At 52.6% G+C, this 15788-nt stretch overlaps 1 protein-coding gene across 1 annotated transcript in view; it reads right to left on the bottom strand.

Annotated features, from left to right (window-relative positions):
- Positions 1–15423, bottom strand: part of VDR (vitamin D receptor) — a 55095-nt gene extending 39672 nt beyond the window's left edge. Inside the window, exon 1 of the mRNA XM_087442491.1 lies at positions 15382–15423. The gene's annotated coding sequence lies outside the window, so the exon portion shown is untranslated. The remainder of the gene's footprint in view (positions 1–15381) is intronic.
- Between the last annotated feature and the right edge of the window lie 365 nt (positions 15424–15788).

Below are 15788 nucleotides of genomic sequence, written 5' to 3'. Positions count from 1 at the left end.
ACTTGCACTCTACTGGCCATTCACCAAGACTCTTTCTTGGCTGACTGTCACTCTCGGGAGCACTAGCAGCTTCTTGGAGCTGAGCAGAACCCAGAGGCAGGAACCCATGAGGCCACAGGCAGTGGGGGCAGGAGATACATAACTTAGATATATTTCCACTTCTTATCAACAACAGTTATTCCTGCAAGCTGCTTTTTTCCAGTGGAAACTCTGCCCTTAGCTTTGTCAACAAGATTTCTGGGTTGATTACTGCTCTCCAGGTAACAGGCAGGCCATGTCCTGTCACTGCCGAAAAGCGTGGGCAATGACAGTGACTGATGAAACATAGGGAACCGGCCCATTCATAAGCTGCAGCCCAATCTCTCTGGTTTTACAGCTGAAGAAACTGAGGCCATCAGAGAGGGAATGACTCGTCCAAGGGCACACAACGAGGAAGAGTGCTTCTCTGCCTTCCCCCTGGCAAAGTCCCAAGACCTCTCTCACCAGCTTCCAGGGGGACAGAGGTGGGGAGAAAATGGGCCATGGGAGGAGGTTGGAATTTCATTCTTCAGAGGAGGGGAGTTGTGGAGAGGCCATGGAGGAAGCTGTGATGGAGATTACAGCGGGACCACCCAACACTGACTCCACCCTCACAAACAATACAGAGAAACAAAGAGGTGGGTGAGGGTTACCCACTCGCTCCTGCCTGACCCACTTCAGCTCCTGGCTCCAGACTCCATGGCATAGAGAAATGGACAAGGACTCAAGACAATCAGGGAGTATTTTGGAGGGATGTGGGATGTACCTGGCCTGCTCTCTCTCCCTCCTCTGGGTGGCTTTCCTGGGATACGAGGATAGGGGTACTCCCCAAGGGTATCTGCTACAGGCCAGAGTTGATGGGACAAGGACGCTCTTTGTCAGTGACTTGGAGATCAAGGAATAGAAACTGAGGGAGCCCAAATGGACAGCACCAAGAATACAGAGAGAGCAGGTATAGCCCAACTCGGGGGAGACCGAACTCCTGCTGTTGCTGATGCAGCCAATGGCTAAATGGGATTTTCAAAAAAACCAAGTGGCCTCAGGACAACAGGAGAGAAATGCTTCTTTCTCCCAAGTATTACTCAAGCCCAGTTTTCAGTGCTCTTGGGTGCTTCTCTCAGGCTAAGCATCTTTCTTAGTGCTGGGCCCTCAGCCCAAGTCCACATAGGCCCGAGTCCACCCCTGCTCAGACAGACGGCTTTGAGGCCCGCCCCACCCCAGGCCACACTAGCCAGCCTTCTTTGCCTTATTTTCCCTCTGGGACCAACATGATCTCTGAATCACTCAGACTCTTCCTGCACCAAAAAGTCAGCACCCCACCCCGGGTCCCGCCAGCTCCGAGATATTCGGGATCCTTGGTATCAGATCCCACGCTGACCTCCGCAACCACCTTGGCCAGCCTGATACCCTTGGCTACCTGACTACTGTCTAGCTTCCCCCAAAGCCCACCCCTGTGTCCTCATCTACAAATAGGAACACAACGGTGCCTGGGTCACAGGGCTGTTTAGGGACCAAGATCTCTGCGTAGCACTCAGCACGGTGCCCGGCACACTGTAGCTTTATAGAGGTTAGCTCTCATTGTTAGAGCTATCACTGTTGTTAGTACAATCGTCAGAGAGCTCAGGCCCTGGAAAAGGAGGAGACTCATAGGTCCCAGAGAGGTACTGTGGAGGGCAGGAAGCCTGCCTTCCGTTCCAAATGCTCCACCCCAATAAAACGTTGTCCAGAAAGCCACATTTCTGCTGAAATGGGAAAAACCGACCACCCCACTCATTGCCTGTGGCTTTCAAAAATCTGGCAGCTCAGGGTGGGAAAAATGGATCATTCTAATCTCTCCCCAACAAACAGAGAAGCTGAGCCACACAACTGGACTTTTCCTCCACAAGGAAGATAAGGACTGTGGCTCCCAAGGTGCCACTGATTACTAACCCCTTCTGCCCATCATCCTTCCTTTCTCTTCTCACCCAGTGCCATCTCTCTCCCACTGCCTCCATCATCTAGTGCTTGTCACACATCTGTCACAATCTGTTCTCCCCCTAGCGGGACCTGGGGCTCAGCAGCCCCGTGATGCCCCCCTGTCTGTTACCAGGGCAACCTCACCCCACTCCTGCCCCCCATCGCCTGGAGCAGAAGGCAGAGCACTGGGAAAGGCTGAGGTGGGGGGCCTGGGGACTGGAGCCAGGAGTGGCAGTGCTGCAACCGCCCTGGCAGCAGGCTGGCCCGCTGTGGCCCCTAACACTGACACTGGGCTGGCTCCGGCTCAGCGGGCCTGGACTCCTGGTTGCTCCCAGCTCTTGGAGGCCCTGGAAGGCCATTCACTTATCCTGGGATAGAGGCTGAGGCCATGTGTCAGAATCAGTGAAGGATCCCTGCGTCCTCTGAGAGGGGCAGGGCTGGGATAACTCTCCACCAGGCAGCTCCAGTCCCAAAAGGGGCTGATTGACCCAAAGACATCCTCTCGATCTTCTGGGTCATTAGTGAGGAGGTGGACACTTCTCATGTATCCATGAAGTTCTCAGGGCCTGGCCAAGGGGGGAGGTTCCATTCTCTTTAGAGGGCAGAGCAGTCACCCCAAGGCGACACTGGCTGTGCCTCTGTTAGAATGATTTTCCCCAAAGGGCTTTTCCAGATCCTCTGTTTGGTCAGGGTTCCAGCCATCCTTCTGTGTAGATTTCCTCTTGGGAACCCCCTTGGAGCGCCACGGAGGCTGCAGTCTTTCTTCTTGGCCTCACACTGTGGTGGGCATTGGTTCTGGCCTCCGATGCCTTATCTTTGACGGTGACCCTTGCCTGGTTTTAAGCACTGACTATGTGGCAAGCCCTGCGCTATATGTCAGAGAAGCACTGGTGAGTAAGACATAGCCCCTGCCCTCTTGAAGCTTACAGTCTACTTGGGGAGACAGACAGGAACCTATAATTGGGTACAATCCATGTTACAATACAGGTGAGCACAGGTATGATGGGAGCACGTGGGAGGGCAGGCACCTGGCCTTGTCTTGGCGGGTAGAGCAGGCTCTTTAGAGGAGGTCGCTTCTCAGCCTTTCAACTGAGACAGGAAGGATTGTAGTTTAACGTGGCAGTGCTAAGAAGGGTAACGAGGGTTTCGGGCAGATAACAGCACCTGTGCAAAGGCTAAGGGGCAAAAGGGAAAGGGCGCATTCGAGGCAGAGAAACTAGTCCCTGACGGCTGGAGAGAGAGGGGCACCAGGAAGAGATGAACCAATAAAAGCTCACACTCATTTTAAAGACCTGTCAGAAGTATGGTCCATTCTTTCCTCTACTGAGTACTTCTTCTAGTAAACCCATTGAGTCTGGAATATTAGGAATTTTCAATTATTGTAATGATAGTTTGAAACTGAAGACTTTCAGACTCAATTCAGATCCCCATTTCAACCCGAATTGACCTTGAGCACTGTGAAGAGAATAAAAAGGAGCCTCTCTCACACTGGGTCATTGAGAAAGGGCCCTGGAGGTCAGCAAAGCAGTGGGCCTCTCCTGCAACCCAGAGCCATCACCCCCTGTCCTCCTTTGGGGGGAATCCTTTACCCTGGGAATAGGACCATCAGTAATTGAGCTGGATGGGAGAGGAAGAAGAGCGAGTTCTGGAAAATTCAGCCCAGCTGAATAAGAAAAAAGAGGTTTTGTGAGAAAAAACCAAAAGAAAGAACAAAAGGTTCAGCGAGGGCAGACGGAAGTTGGTGAAGGACTCGGCCGCAGGTCACCCGCTCAATCCTTCCTCAGTGCATCCATCTGTCCAGAGTGGCCAGATATGGTTGCTGGGCACGGGGAGAGCTGAGTTACCACACAGATGCCCAGACTGGCCTCCACAGTCCGCTCAGCTCCCTCCTCTCTCCCAGTCAACAGGGTCACTTCCTTGTTGCCAGGAATCACTCTAAGGAAGGGTATCAATCACAAACACACGATGGTCACAAACAGCTTGCAACATGGACACATGTGGGAAGTCCCCTACACATGTGTGCACATGCCAGCCCAAACCCTGAGTACGGATGTCACACTCACAGCTGGCTGTCGTTAACACAAGCCCAGCCTTCCTCTTGGATCTATAATTGAAGATAACCTTCTTCTTTCAACATTTCAGGCCAAAATGTCCTAATCTGCCTGGAGGATTCTTCTCCAGGGCCACAAAGTGGTAGGAAATAGCTGCCTTTGTCCCAACCCGTGAACCTTCTCCAAACTGTAAGCCTGCTCCCCCAGCCCTACCCACTGGCCACCTTCCTCTTCCTGGTTTTCCTTTGGTACCCAGAGGCAAAGATGGAACAGATTTGATGCACAGAGCAGCTTTCAATGCTGCCTCAGAGCACAGGAGGAGCTACATCCAGGCTCTCCAGAGGAACAACCCCTTTCTCTCCTCAGCAGTTAGCTGAGGCTCCTCCCCGGGCTGCCCTGAACCAGGCCTGATGCCCACCCGGGCCTCTGCACCAGGTAACAGAATTTCCACTCCCTTTACCCAACACTCTTTCCAGCAGAGGCCAACATCCTTGGAGAAGGAATCTGATGGACCAGCTCAGAGCCTGTGCTCAATTAAATGAGCTGTGAGTGAAACTCTGCTCCAGCTGGCTGGGCAGGCTCCCTTCTGTCTGCTGGAGTCAGGTGGCCCAGTGGGCAGCATTCTAGGGGAGGAAGCCAGTGGCTATGGCCCACCACCACCCCTGGGGGAAGGTGGCGGCCCCTCTACCCACTGCTTCCCATTTGCTCCCCCACCCCTTATTTCTCCCAGAACTCCCCCTGACCTGAAAACAACTCTGCAGCCAGGCTCTTCAGTAGCCCAGGATTGAAGTTTAAGAGACACGGAATAATTCCCTCCAGTGAGCTACTTTCTGCCCAGCTTTGGAAACAATAGCTCAGGGTGACAGGTGGTGGGGGTAGGCTTGGGGAGGAGGCTGGCCACTGGCCACTCATCAGTTGAGGGCCTCTCCCATTCCCACCCTGCACCCCCCTGGAGCGGGATTTTCAGGGAGGTGGGGACCTTAGTCAAGGGATCTGGACTTACTATCTGCCCCCCCTACCCCCACCTGTGGTCGCCAGGTGGGGAGCGAGGGTGGCAGGTGAGGGAAGGCCTTTAGGAGCTGGGGGCTCTCTGCACCCTGGGTTTCAGGCCTCCAAGGCCACTGCTTTCTTGTGGAGTGGAGGAAAAAAGAGGAAGAAAACACTGCTACGTCACCAAGCCTCAAAAAGGGGATTCTACACCTATTTGCCCATCTCACAAGATTGTTGTAGCAGCTGAGATAAAATATTTATTTATTTATTTATTTTTTATTTATTTATTTTTCCCCCAAAGCCCCAGTAGATAGTTGTATGTCATAGTTGCACATCCTTCTAGTTGCTGTATGTGGGACGCAGGCTCAGCATGGCCGGAGAAGCGGTGCGTCGGTGCGCGCCCGGGATCCGAACCCGGGCCGCCAGCATCGGAGCGCACGCACTTAACCGCTAAGCCACGGGGCCGGCCTGAGATAAAATATTTAAAGTGTGTTATAAAAATTGTTATATTCCATAAAAACGTTAGTTATTAGTTTACTCTTATTTGCCGGGTATTTAAGAGGAAGAGGAGGACTAAATCCACGTATAAAGTAGAAGGCTGTGAAGAAGCGTTTTGAAATATTACTTGGAGCACGATCCTCCCTCTGGCAGCACGAGCTCCTGACAGCCCAGGAAAGCCCAGGGTGCAGAGCGGGTTTCATATCATGCATGACAAGCATCGTTTGTTGCCTTCTAAGTCCAGTCCCCAAATTCCACTTTTTCTTTGCCTAGAGACCCTTTCCTGGGCTGTTAGTTTCCTTTTGATTTCTCTACCCAGAACATTCTTTCTAATACCTATGGGAAAATATCCGACTGGGAAGACAGTGGGGGAGGAAGGAGGGAGGGAAGGAGGAAAGGAGAGAATTCATTCATGGAATATCATAGACTGAAAGATTTCATGATAGCTCTCCAGAAAGAAACACTCTGCATTAAAGTATTATCACTGGCTGGGAGGAGTGCCCACGGAGAGTGATCATTCCCGCCTTTAGGAAGGAATTCTATATAAACAATACCCTCTATGTAACAGTCACTGCTTAAAATAAAGAAACTGCCAGAGGACACACTGCAGGCCCGCAGGCCCAACCTGACCGTGGATGTGTTCTGTTCGCCATCCCACCATCACCCCCCGATCACCACCAGTGATGATAAATTTTTAAATTAGTTGTCAGTGTTTAAAAAAAAAATAGATTTCACTTTTGAAAAAAGTCTGGATGTCCAGCTTCCTATAAAAAAAAATTGGATCATTTGGCCACACTGGGCTGTAGTTCCATTGGCAACTCTGCCGGTCTGAAGTGAGGCTGCCCTTGTAGGCCAGGCTTGTGCCCTCTGGTCCACCCCACCAGGGTTTGCATCCCTCCAGCCTCACTCATTACCCGTCTGGCCCTGGTCCCCAGATCCAGCCCACAGTGACAGCAGAGCCTTGTGGTCAGGGAGACATGGTTAAGACACTGAGCTCTGGAGACAGCCTGCTTGGGTGCCAGCCCTGGCTTCCCTCTCTGCCAGCTGTGTGACCAGAATCAATGACCTGAGCTCTCTATCCTTCTGTTTTCTCGCCTGTTAAATGAGCAAAATAACAATACCTACCTCATAAGCCCATGAAGATTAAATGAGATAATAATGCGTGTGAAGTGCTTAGCACGCTGCCGGGCATGAGGTACCTGCTCGGGAAATGTTAGTGCCTGTTATTGCACACAATTGGTTCAATAACTGGGGAGAATTCATCTGAGTTGCAGCTCAGCTATTTTTTAAGATGTTTTCGCCACACAAAGCAATTGCCCTTCAACTCTCCTTTCTCGCTCGGGGACCCGGTCTACCTACAAATATATTTCTATCCAAGAAACATCTATTGAGCGTATCTGTGATGTGTTAGGTATTGTGTTGAGTGGTGACACTTCAGAGATAGGATGCAGACCTGTTCTCAGGGGCTCACAATAGAGTAGGTGAAATGCACAACTGAAGAGTCACAGTACTGCCAGGTGGAGTTCAGCACACAGCTCTCCCCCTGCCCCCCGCACCCCCCAACCATCCAGGAGACTGGCATTCAAGGAGGAACCAGAAGGGCGTCTGACTCTTCTCCTTCTAGGTTCTAAACCTTTCTGGAGCTTTACTAAGAGACATCCAATGATGAATTAGCTCCTTTTTACCTCCAGTTTCTCAGGCTGCATACTTGATTCTTCCACTGCACACAAGTCAACATAATTCCAGTTCAACAAAGCCATTCAGATGGCAAATGGAGTTCATTATAATGGAATTTTACCTGAGGCAACCCATCCCCCACTTCTTAACATCATGGCACCAAAGAGGTGGGTGTGCTTGCCAAATAGGCTGGGCAGAAGTAGCTTCCAGCCCCTGGCAGAAGTCCGGAAATTCAGAGCCATTTGGAACAAAGAACTCTGCCCCGAAGGTGTTTTCCAGCATCTTCCTGGCCAGGCTGGAACTGTCCCACTCACCCTCCACTGGCACCACCTGCTGCCCCTTTTCCAGCCCTCCTCAGACGGGAAGGGGAAGGAAGGGAGAAGCCTGAGCTGGGTGAAGGGCGCTACGTGGGACAGGCAGTGGCCAAGTGAAGGAGGGACATATATTCGGGACATAGAAAGACCTGGATTTAAATTCTGGTTCTGATTTAGGAACTTGATGGCTTTGGGCAAGAAATTTAACCTCTTAATCTCTTTGAACCTCAGTTTCCTCTTCTATAAAATGGGAATAACAATATTACCTACCTCATAAGACTATTGAGACACATACATGAGAAAATGCATGAAAAACATTTAACTCAGTGCCTGGAACATAGAAGTTATAATAACCATTGTTTTATTATGATTGTCAGCTATTATATGATATCTCAGCCTCACAAGGGTCAAAGTTTGGTGTAGAGAGAGACACCGGGGCAGAGTCGGGGGTGGGAGGTGGCTGATGAGTAGGTGGGGCCCTGCCACGGAGTCCAGCATGGGCTTGGTGACCAAGATGAGGCCCAGGGCAGAGGCACTCGCCTGCCCCTGGAGCTGGCAGGCACAGACCAGATGTGTAATTACAGGATTGTGGGCTGGGGTGGCCCATGCAACTGCCTAGCCAGCCACATTCTTCTGTCCTGTGGGTGGCTGGGTGGGTGGGCAGCTGGCTGTTTATGTGGCTGCCAGGACGCCGGGTATATCTAACTCTTCTTTTCCCCAGTGACCCCAGGCAGTGTGTTCAATCCTTGGAATGGGAAGGGATTCTCTGTGGGCATTCTGCTCCTTTCCACACGGCACCTCCCCTGTTCTTTCCACCTCAACCCTCCAGCCACCCCCTGCTTCTCAGATTGGACAAGCCAGAGGGTCAAAGAACAAGGCCAGGCTCCAAACAGTTGGCCAATGGAGACTGTTAAACTTCAGTTCACCTCCCTTGGAGCCTTTAAATGATCAAGAAGCCCTGGACAGATGTACATCCCATCACTGGCTCTGGCCCCACATGCTTTGACTAGCTGGCAGACACACGGTTCTGGTACTTTCATGTCCTTTCCTCAAAATCGATGCCCAAGGAAAGTATACATCCCTTCCAATCCACTTGGCAAAAATATACCTCTGTGGGTACTAACTGAGTACCTAGAATGTGCTCAGCACTAACACCAGGCTCTTTGTTGAACCAAACAGAATGCCAAGTGTGGGGGAAGCTGTGTCACCAAGGGATCCCTCACCCACTGCTGGTGGAAGTCCAGTGAGGAAGGGCTTCAACGGCACCGGGAAACCCTGCACAGGGCTCTCAGAGTCAGGCAGTGGCGTGTACGCAGCCACCTGTACACAGCACATCAGACAGGTGCACACGTAAGCCAGAAACCAGGTCCCTACGTGAAGGACAATGCAATTACTACAGCTGAAACGGGCTTTAGAAACTCATCTAGTACAACTTGTTCATTTTAGATATGAAGTCTATATCTATTGAATGACTGTCTGCACATGCTTTTCAAGGGCCTCCTTCGTGCCAGGCATTTGACTTACATCATCTCTAACCCTCACGCAACTCTAAACCCCCAGTTTACACATAAGGAACCCGAGATTCAGAGACATTAAGAAACTTGCCCAAGGTCACAAGCTAAAAAGTGACAAAGCCAGGATTTGAACCCAAGTGTGTCTAACTTGAACCCCGTGTTTCTCCTATTCCACCAGGCCGATAGCACAGCTTCTAACAGCACTGCCTAAGATTTCAGTCATACACCAAGGAACCCTGGGAACCACAGCTGAGGGACAAGTCAGCAGAGGAACAAGCTAAGTGTTTCCTCCTCCTACCTCTGTCTCTTGGCTCTGGCACTTGGAGTGGCTTGTACGGTCAAGCCCAACACCAGCAAGCAGTGTGGAACAGTGGTCACGGACTGACTTTGTTGCCATGGGCAGGTTACTGCATCTCTTTAAGCCTTGATTTACCCATATACATGCTGGAGAGAACAACAGTAACTTACTCCAAAGAGAAGCTGGGAAGATTAAAGAAGACAAGTGGTCAGCACAGCACCTGGCAGAAGCTCTCAGATGAGGCTCGAGTCCATTTCTCCTTCCAGGTGGCCTGGGCTCAGGAGGATTCCTGAAGGAGTAGCCAGGAGGGGAATACGTAAGCAAGGTGAGAATAGCTCCAGTTGGCCAATGGGACCATGGCTTTTTCTTCCTTGGTGCACTTAGCACATAGCAGGTTATCAATAAAGTGGCTTGTTTGAAACTGAAAGAGCGCTTCTTATTTGCCTTCCAGACCATTCAAGTCTTCTTTGATGCCATGCAATCTCTCTGCACAGAGCTACCTCTCTCAGGTTCTTGTCTATTTTTACGTGAGTAAGGTACCCAAGACTGCCGGAGAGGTACTGAGGCCTGAGGGTGCTGGCAGAGGGAGCCTTCTTCTGAGAGCCCACTGTCCCTGGAGTCACATGTGGGCAAACTGAGCTTGCTCCCAGGCCAACTTGCTCAAACTAGTCAGCAAATCTAACCCTGCTGCTCACAAATGTTTACTGCAGGCCTATTACGTGCCCTGATGGTCTAGTGGTTGAGATTCCACGCTCTCACCACTGCGGCCGGGGTTTCTTCCCTGGTCAGGGAACCACACTATCTGTCTGTCGGTTGTCATACTGTGGCGGCTGCATGTTGCTCTGATGCTGAAAGCTGTGCCACCAAGATTTTAAATACCAGCAGGGCCACCCATGGTGGACAGGTTTCAGTGGAGCTTCCGGATTAAGACAGACTAGGAAGAAGGACCTGGCCATGTACTTCTGAAAAAAGGGGCCATGAAAACCCTATGAATAGCAGTGGAGCATTGTCTGATACAGCGCCAGAAGGTGAGAGGACGGAGCAAAAATACAGCACAGGGTTCTGCTCTGCTGTACACAGAGTCGCCGGGAGTCGGAATTGACTAGATGGCACTAACAACAACAAAAATTGTGTGCAAGTCATGGCCCTAAACGCCCTGTGGCCGCCCGTGAATGCCCATGAATGCAGACGTGGTAGAGTTCCACAGAGGTTAAGACAGACCCAAGCGAAAGTCTTGACTGTCCCACTCGCCAGCTGTGTCACCTTAGCACGTTGCTCAACCTCACTGAGCCTCAGTTTCCCATCTGTAAAAGGAACATAACAGTGGTTCCCATCTCACCAGGATGTGGCAGGTCTGGGTGGCCGCGTGGGCCATGTACTCAGCACGGCACCTGGTATAACTGAGCTGAGCATTCAGTGAGTAGCTGTTCCTGGAGCTACAACTCCAGTGTCAGCAGGTGGCACACACTGGGTGTGTCACCAGCAAAGCCTTGGGCCTCCTGGGTGCCCCACAGTGCCTGGAATGTCACATCTTGCATAACACCTCAAAGCTTCAATCTGTCATCAGGAGGCCAGTGAGAGGCAGCAGCTTCCCAGGAACTGGCTGCCGGGTCCTGCCCAAACTCCACTTTCCCGCTGGTGCAGCTGCCCACGCCCTGCTCAGGACCAAGACTCTCCCTGTGCAGAATGGGGACTTTGTGTGGTATCCGATTCTGGGAACACTGCTTGGTCTATTCCTTGGCGTGGGACCTGCAGGGCAGGTTTGCAAAAGCATGACACACACTCAGACTCCCCAAGTGCCTGCTGCTTCTACCTCTCGCTCCCGCCATTTACCGACCAGCCACCCCCTCCTACCCCTGCCAGCCCAGGGGGTCTCTCCCCTTCCCCCTCCCCACAAGTGACTTCAAAGGGTGAGACTTCCCAAGAAGTCCTCACCTGCCCTTTTCATTTGTTGCTGATGAGAATGATTTCCTTCCTGCCACAGCAGACAGAGTCATTACGAAGTCATTAGAAGATTCCACCTCACCACGCCCAACACCCCAATCACTCACACACCCGACCTCTGGGGACTCTCCAGGGAGCCTGCCCCGAGCATCTGGACCAAGAAGACCAAGGATTCAGAAGGGGGGCAGTTTCTCTTCCACACGTCACCACGGCAGGATGCAGTTGCTGCCACCAACGCCTATAGCTTGGGTTGAGCAAGAACAGTCTGTCCCCACCCTGGACCATTTCCCCAATAGTCCGACCAGACTGGAGAGTCAGACTCCAGTGTCCAAAGGAACTGACCCCATCTGCTGCTAAGAAGCTTCTCTCTGGCTCTGACCTCCACTTTGCTTAACATTTCCCAGGAACCCGATTACAAGTGACCTGTGCCCTTTTTCCACATGGGCGAGGTTTGACTACCTTGCCCTTCCTGGTTGTTTACCTGCTTTAGAGCTGGACTTTCTTGGGGGATGGTGTGGCCCCCAGAGGTCTGGAAGCTGGACAGACAAAATGAAGAGGCTGCAGATATGGGGAAGAGGGAAGAGGAAGCATGAGATTATGTCTTGGCTCCAGTATGAACCCCAATTCCCCCAGGGGCAGCTGAAGGGGAGCTGGCAGGCCTTCCTGTCCCTGTCTGAGGTACGGGTGGGGCAGGAAAACCAAAGGCGAGGCCAGTCACAAGTCAAGGGTGAAGGGAAGTCGCACGAGCAGTAGGCTGGGTCCTGGGAGAGGGTGGCTGGGAGCAGCGCTGCCCTCAAGGATAAGACTGCAATTGGCTGCACCCCAGGGAGCAGGCTGGGGTGTTGAGGCTGCCCTCAGAATGAAGCAACCCCCATCTTCCCCTCATCATTAAGCACTACCCCCATCTTCTTCTCCTCATTAAACCCACACCCACCCATCTTCTCTTCATCACTGTGGCCTCCACTGGGTTTGGAGTGGTGTTCACTAGAATGACTGAATGTTCCAGTTTGCTCTGGACAGTTTTGGTTTATCTCTAATGTCCCCACATAACTATAAATAGCGTCCCCTTTCACTCTCAAAAGTATCCCAGTTTGGACAATAAATTAGATGGTCACTCTCTCTAGCCCATCTAGGAGGGCACTGACACAGGAGACGTGCACGGAGGAATCAGAGGAAAGCATAACTAAAAACAACGCCCTGGAGGTCCAGAGCCACAGCCACCAGCTGTGTCCAGCTAGATCCTCTCAGAACCAGACAGTAATGGAGAGAGAGCCCGAGAGTGCTGCCCACCCTGGGGTTCAGACCGTCTCAGGGGAAGAGGTCTGGTCTCGTGGGTTCTGCTTCCTGTCATTCCTCGGAGGGCCGAGCACCATGCTGGGCATACAAGAAGCTCCTAATCAAATCCCATTATTTCCTTACTTCCCTCTTCTTGCTTCCAAAACAGACTTGCAGCAGCTACAAATGGAAAGCTGGAGTCCTAGAATCATCCTGTCCAGCAACAAACCGGCATGCCGTCCTACCTCAGAGTCTCCAGTGCCCCTGACTCTGACTCTCCAGCCACTAGAACCCGACTAGGCCACGGCAGGTTTCTAGCAGAGGTTCCAGAGGCAGCTCTTGACCAGGAGGTCGCTGCCCCCATAGGATGTGGGGTAAAGAACTGAACGACTGGGACTCCCTGTCCTGTCTTGGATAGCCACTTGGTCTGGCCCACTAGGCCCCAGGCCTTCCTCCAAACATGGAAGATATTGGTTTTGCACACTGGCTATTTGTTCTGAGAGTGGAGGGTGGGGGTCCAAGAGGTCCTCTTGGTGCTTCCTCCAGGACTTAGTTCTAAAAAGAGGATCAGTTCTGAGGTTGAGTAAGGGGAGAAGACTGAGAAACCATAAACACAAATCACCAAGGCACCCCAAACAGCACCAGACTTTCCACAATTTTTTTTTTGTGTGTGAGGAAGGTCAGCCCTGAGCTAACAACCATGCTAATCCTCCTCTTTTTGCTGAGGAAGACTGGCTCTGAGCTAACATCTATTGCCAATCCTCCTCCTTTTTTGTTTCCCCAAAACCCCAGTAGACAGTTGTATGTCATGGTTGCACATCCTTCTAGTTGCTGTATGTGGGATGCGGCCTCAGCATGGCCGGAGAAGCGGTGCGTTGGTGCGTGCCTGGGATCCGAACCTGGGCCGCCAGTAGCGGAGCACGCGCACTTAACCGCTAAGCCACGGGGCCGGCCCTCCACAATATTTATACAAATGACGAGTGACTATCTTAGCTGAAGAGCTGAGAGGGGTCGAGAAAGCTTCCTAACTCTCTTCCTTATCCCACTCTCCAGTTCTTCCTTTACCCTGGAAAGGGTCCAAGTTGTGGCTGATCAGGGACCAGCCAAACCAAAGCCATGGGACCCAGCCAGGGCACAGACTGTGAATTCCCCAGCTTTTTACAGTTTGAGTCAGCTCCACAGCCTGGTTGTGGATTCTTCTCAAATAGGTCCAGAGAGGCCACTGAGTAGGGGGCAATCGGCTCTGGGGCTCCTATTGCTGCTCAAGGATCTGAAGCACCCAAAACAAAGGCCAGAGAAAAATTTGCAGTCTTACTACCTCCTGGTCTGGCTGCACATCAGTCCTAACACCATTTCAGAAGGACCCACAACCCCCTCCAGCACTTGGACAGGGACTGATTGAGGAACGTCCCCCAACACACAACACTCTCAGTTCATAGAGTTGAGGATCTGGGGTCCAGATAATCCATTCCCGCCTTAGCAAACCACCCCCACTTCCTAGCCTGAGTTAAAAACCTTCTTTGCCAACACCATGGCTTCCCTAGTCCCAGAACCTTCCCGATTTCTTGTGCACAGCCACCTCACTAACAGACGTCGGCTGCTAACAAGATCACTCAGCAGAAATGGAATGAGGGGCTGGAAAATCTGCAGTGCTGGGATGCCCCTCCTGATCTTAGGAGAAGGATAAGAGATGTGGATTTACCACAAAGCCATAATCCCTTCACACTCAACCTCTTCTGGAATCATACCATAGCCATCCCATAATCATTGCCATGTTGGGTGTCCCCTTCAGGAGTGGCCACACCAGCCACGAGGAAGACGGCCTTCCAGCAGGGAGCAGAAGCAGAGCTGAACTCTGCCCAGGAGAGCTTCTGCAAAGCTCAGAAAATGCCTGCCCAACTGCTTGCCTGGGCTCTGGCCCCTCTGGCTGCAACTGAGCCCAGACAGGAGGCTGACTCACTCACCACATGGAGGAGGAGGAAGAGGAGGTGGAGAAGGAGGAGGAGGAGATGCGGGAAGGGCCGGGGCTCAGAGACCCAGGGCTGTCCCAGCCCAGGCAGCCTGGGTCTCAGCCTCAGTGGTCCATGGGGGGAGGGGGGCCAATGTCCACTGCTCCCTCGACACAGCATGCTGTTCCCTCCTAGATACTGGCCCTGAATCCTCCTCACCCTCCACCCACAAAGGTGGGGTCCCTCACTCCCCAAACAGAACCTACTCCCTGAGCCCCTCCTTGCTTAGACGCTTGCCCCTGAGTTCCTCTGGACATCTAGGGACAGGCTCTCCTGAAAAAATAAATCCAGTGCACTAGGGCCAACTAGGTCTAAAATCATTAGTGGTTAAAAAAAAAAAAAAAAAGAAAAAAGCTCTACTTAAAAGATCCAACTCTACCATTGCAAGTGATCATCCTTGGGTCCTACGAAATAATAAGGCTACACACACTCCACCCCTAGGAGATCTTAGCACCATCGACAGCCAATCTCTCCCTTTCTCTTCCTCCACTCCATGCCAGGGTGCCCAGACAGAGGAAGGAAACAAATGCTTCTTGTTGCCCAAGTGCTGGGAAGTGGGCTAGTGGAGCATTTCTGCGTTAGGCTGCCTGAGCGCGGAGGAAGTCGCTGCTCCCCTGGCCAGCCTGGCTCGAACTTCAGCTCTTTCTCAGACCTCGGTGTCCCCTCAGTGCCCCAGCCTCATGGCACGACAGCCCGGATCTCAGTCGCCAAGTTTGCCCCTGCGACTTAGATTCTAGTGTTTGCACCCGGGCACTCAGGCCCACTATCCCCGACGCCCCCACCCCGGGCCCAATCCCGAGCCTGGGACCCCCTTCCCCGCCGCTCCGGGGTCCGCACCTGGTCTGGCGGGTGGGCACGCTGCTCCGCGCTGCTGGCGCCTCTGGCTCGGCTGCTGCCTTTTGACAAGCAGAGACAGCCCAGCACCTGGCCCCGCCCCTGGCAAGGCCCCGCCCCTGGTCCCGCCCCTTCCCTGGGCCCCGCCCCCAGGTCCAGTCCTAGCTTGCCCGGCGATCCAGCCGCGCTGCAACCATCTTGACTTGGAATCAACCACTGCACCGTCGCCTGGAGGCTCTGCCCAGTGTGGTCCTCCACGACTGCCGTCCGTAGGGCAAGGCAGGCTTCTGCCCTCCGTGCCTGAGAGTTTTCCATGGTTGTATGTGTGCAGGTCCATGCTTCTGCCTGCGTTGATCCGGGATGCATTCCTATCCCCCACTCCCACACCCCATCCCCGCTGCCGTGGTTCT

This window comes from Ceratotherium simum, chromosome 17 (assembly GCF_057802395.1).
Source record: "Ceratotherium simum simum isolate JZ-2026a chromosome 17, ASM5780239v1, whole genome shotgun sequence".
In the NCBI taxonomy this organism is placed as follows: Eukaryota; Metazoa; Chordata; class Mammalia; order Perissodactyla; family Rhinocerotidae; genus Ceratotherium; species Ceratotherium simum.
Note: the sequence above shows the minus strand (reverse complement) of the source record. Positions and strands in the feature narration are given on the sequence as shown.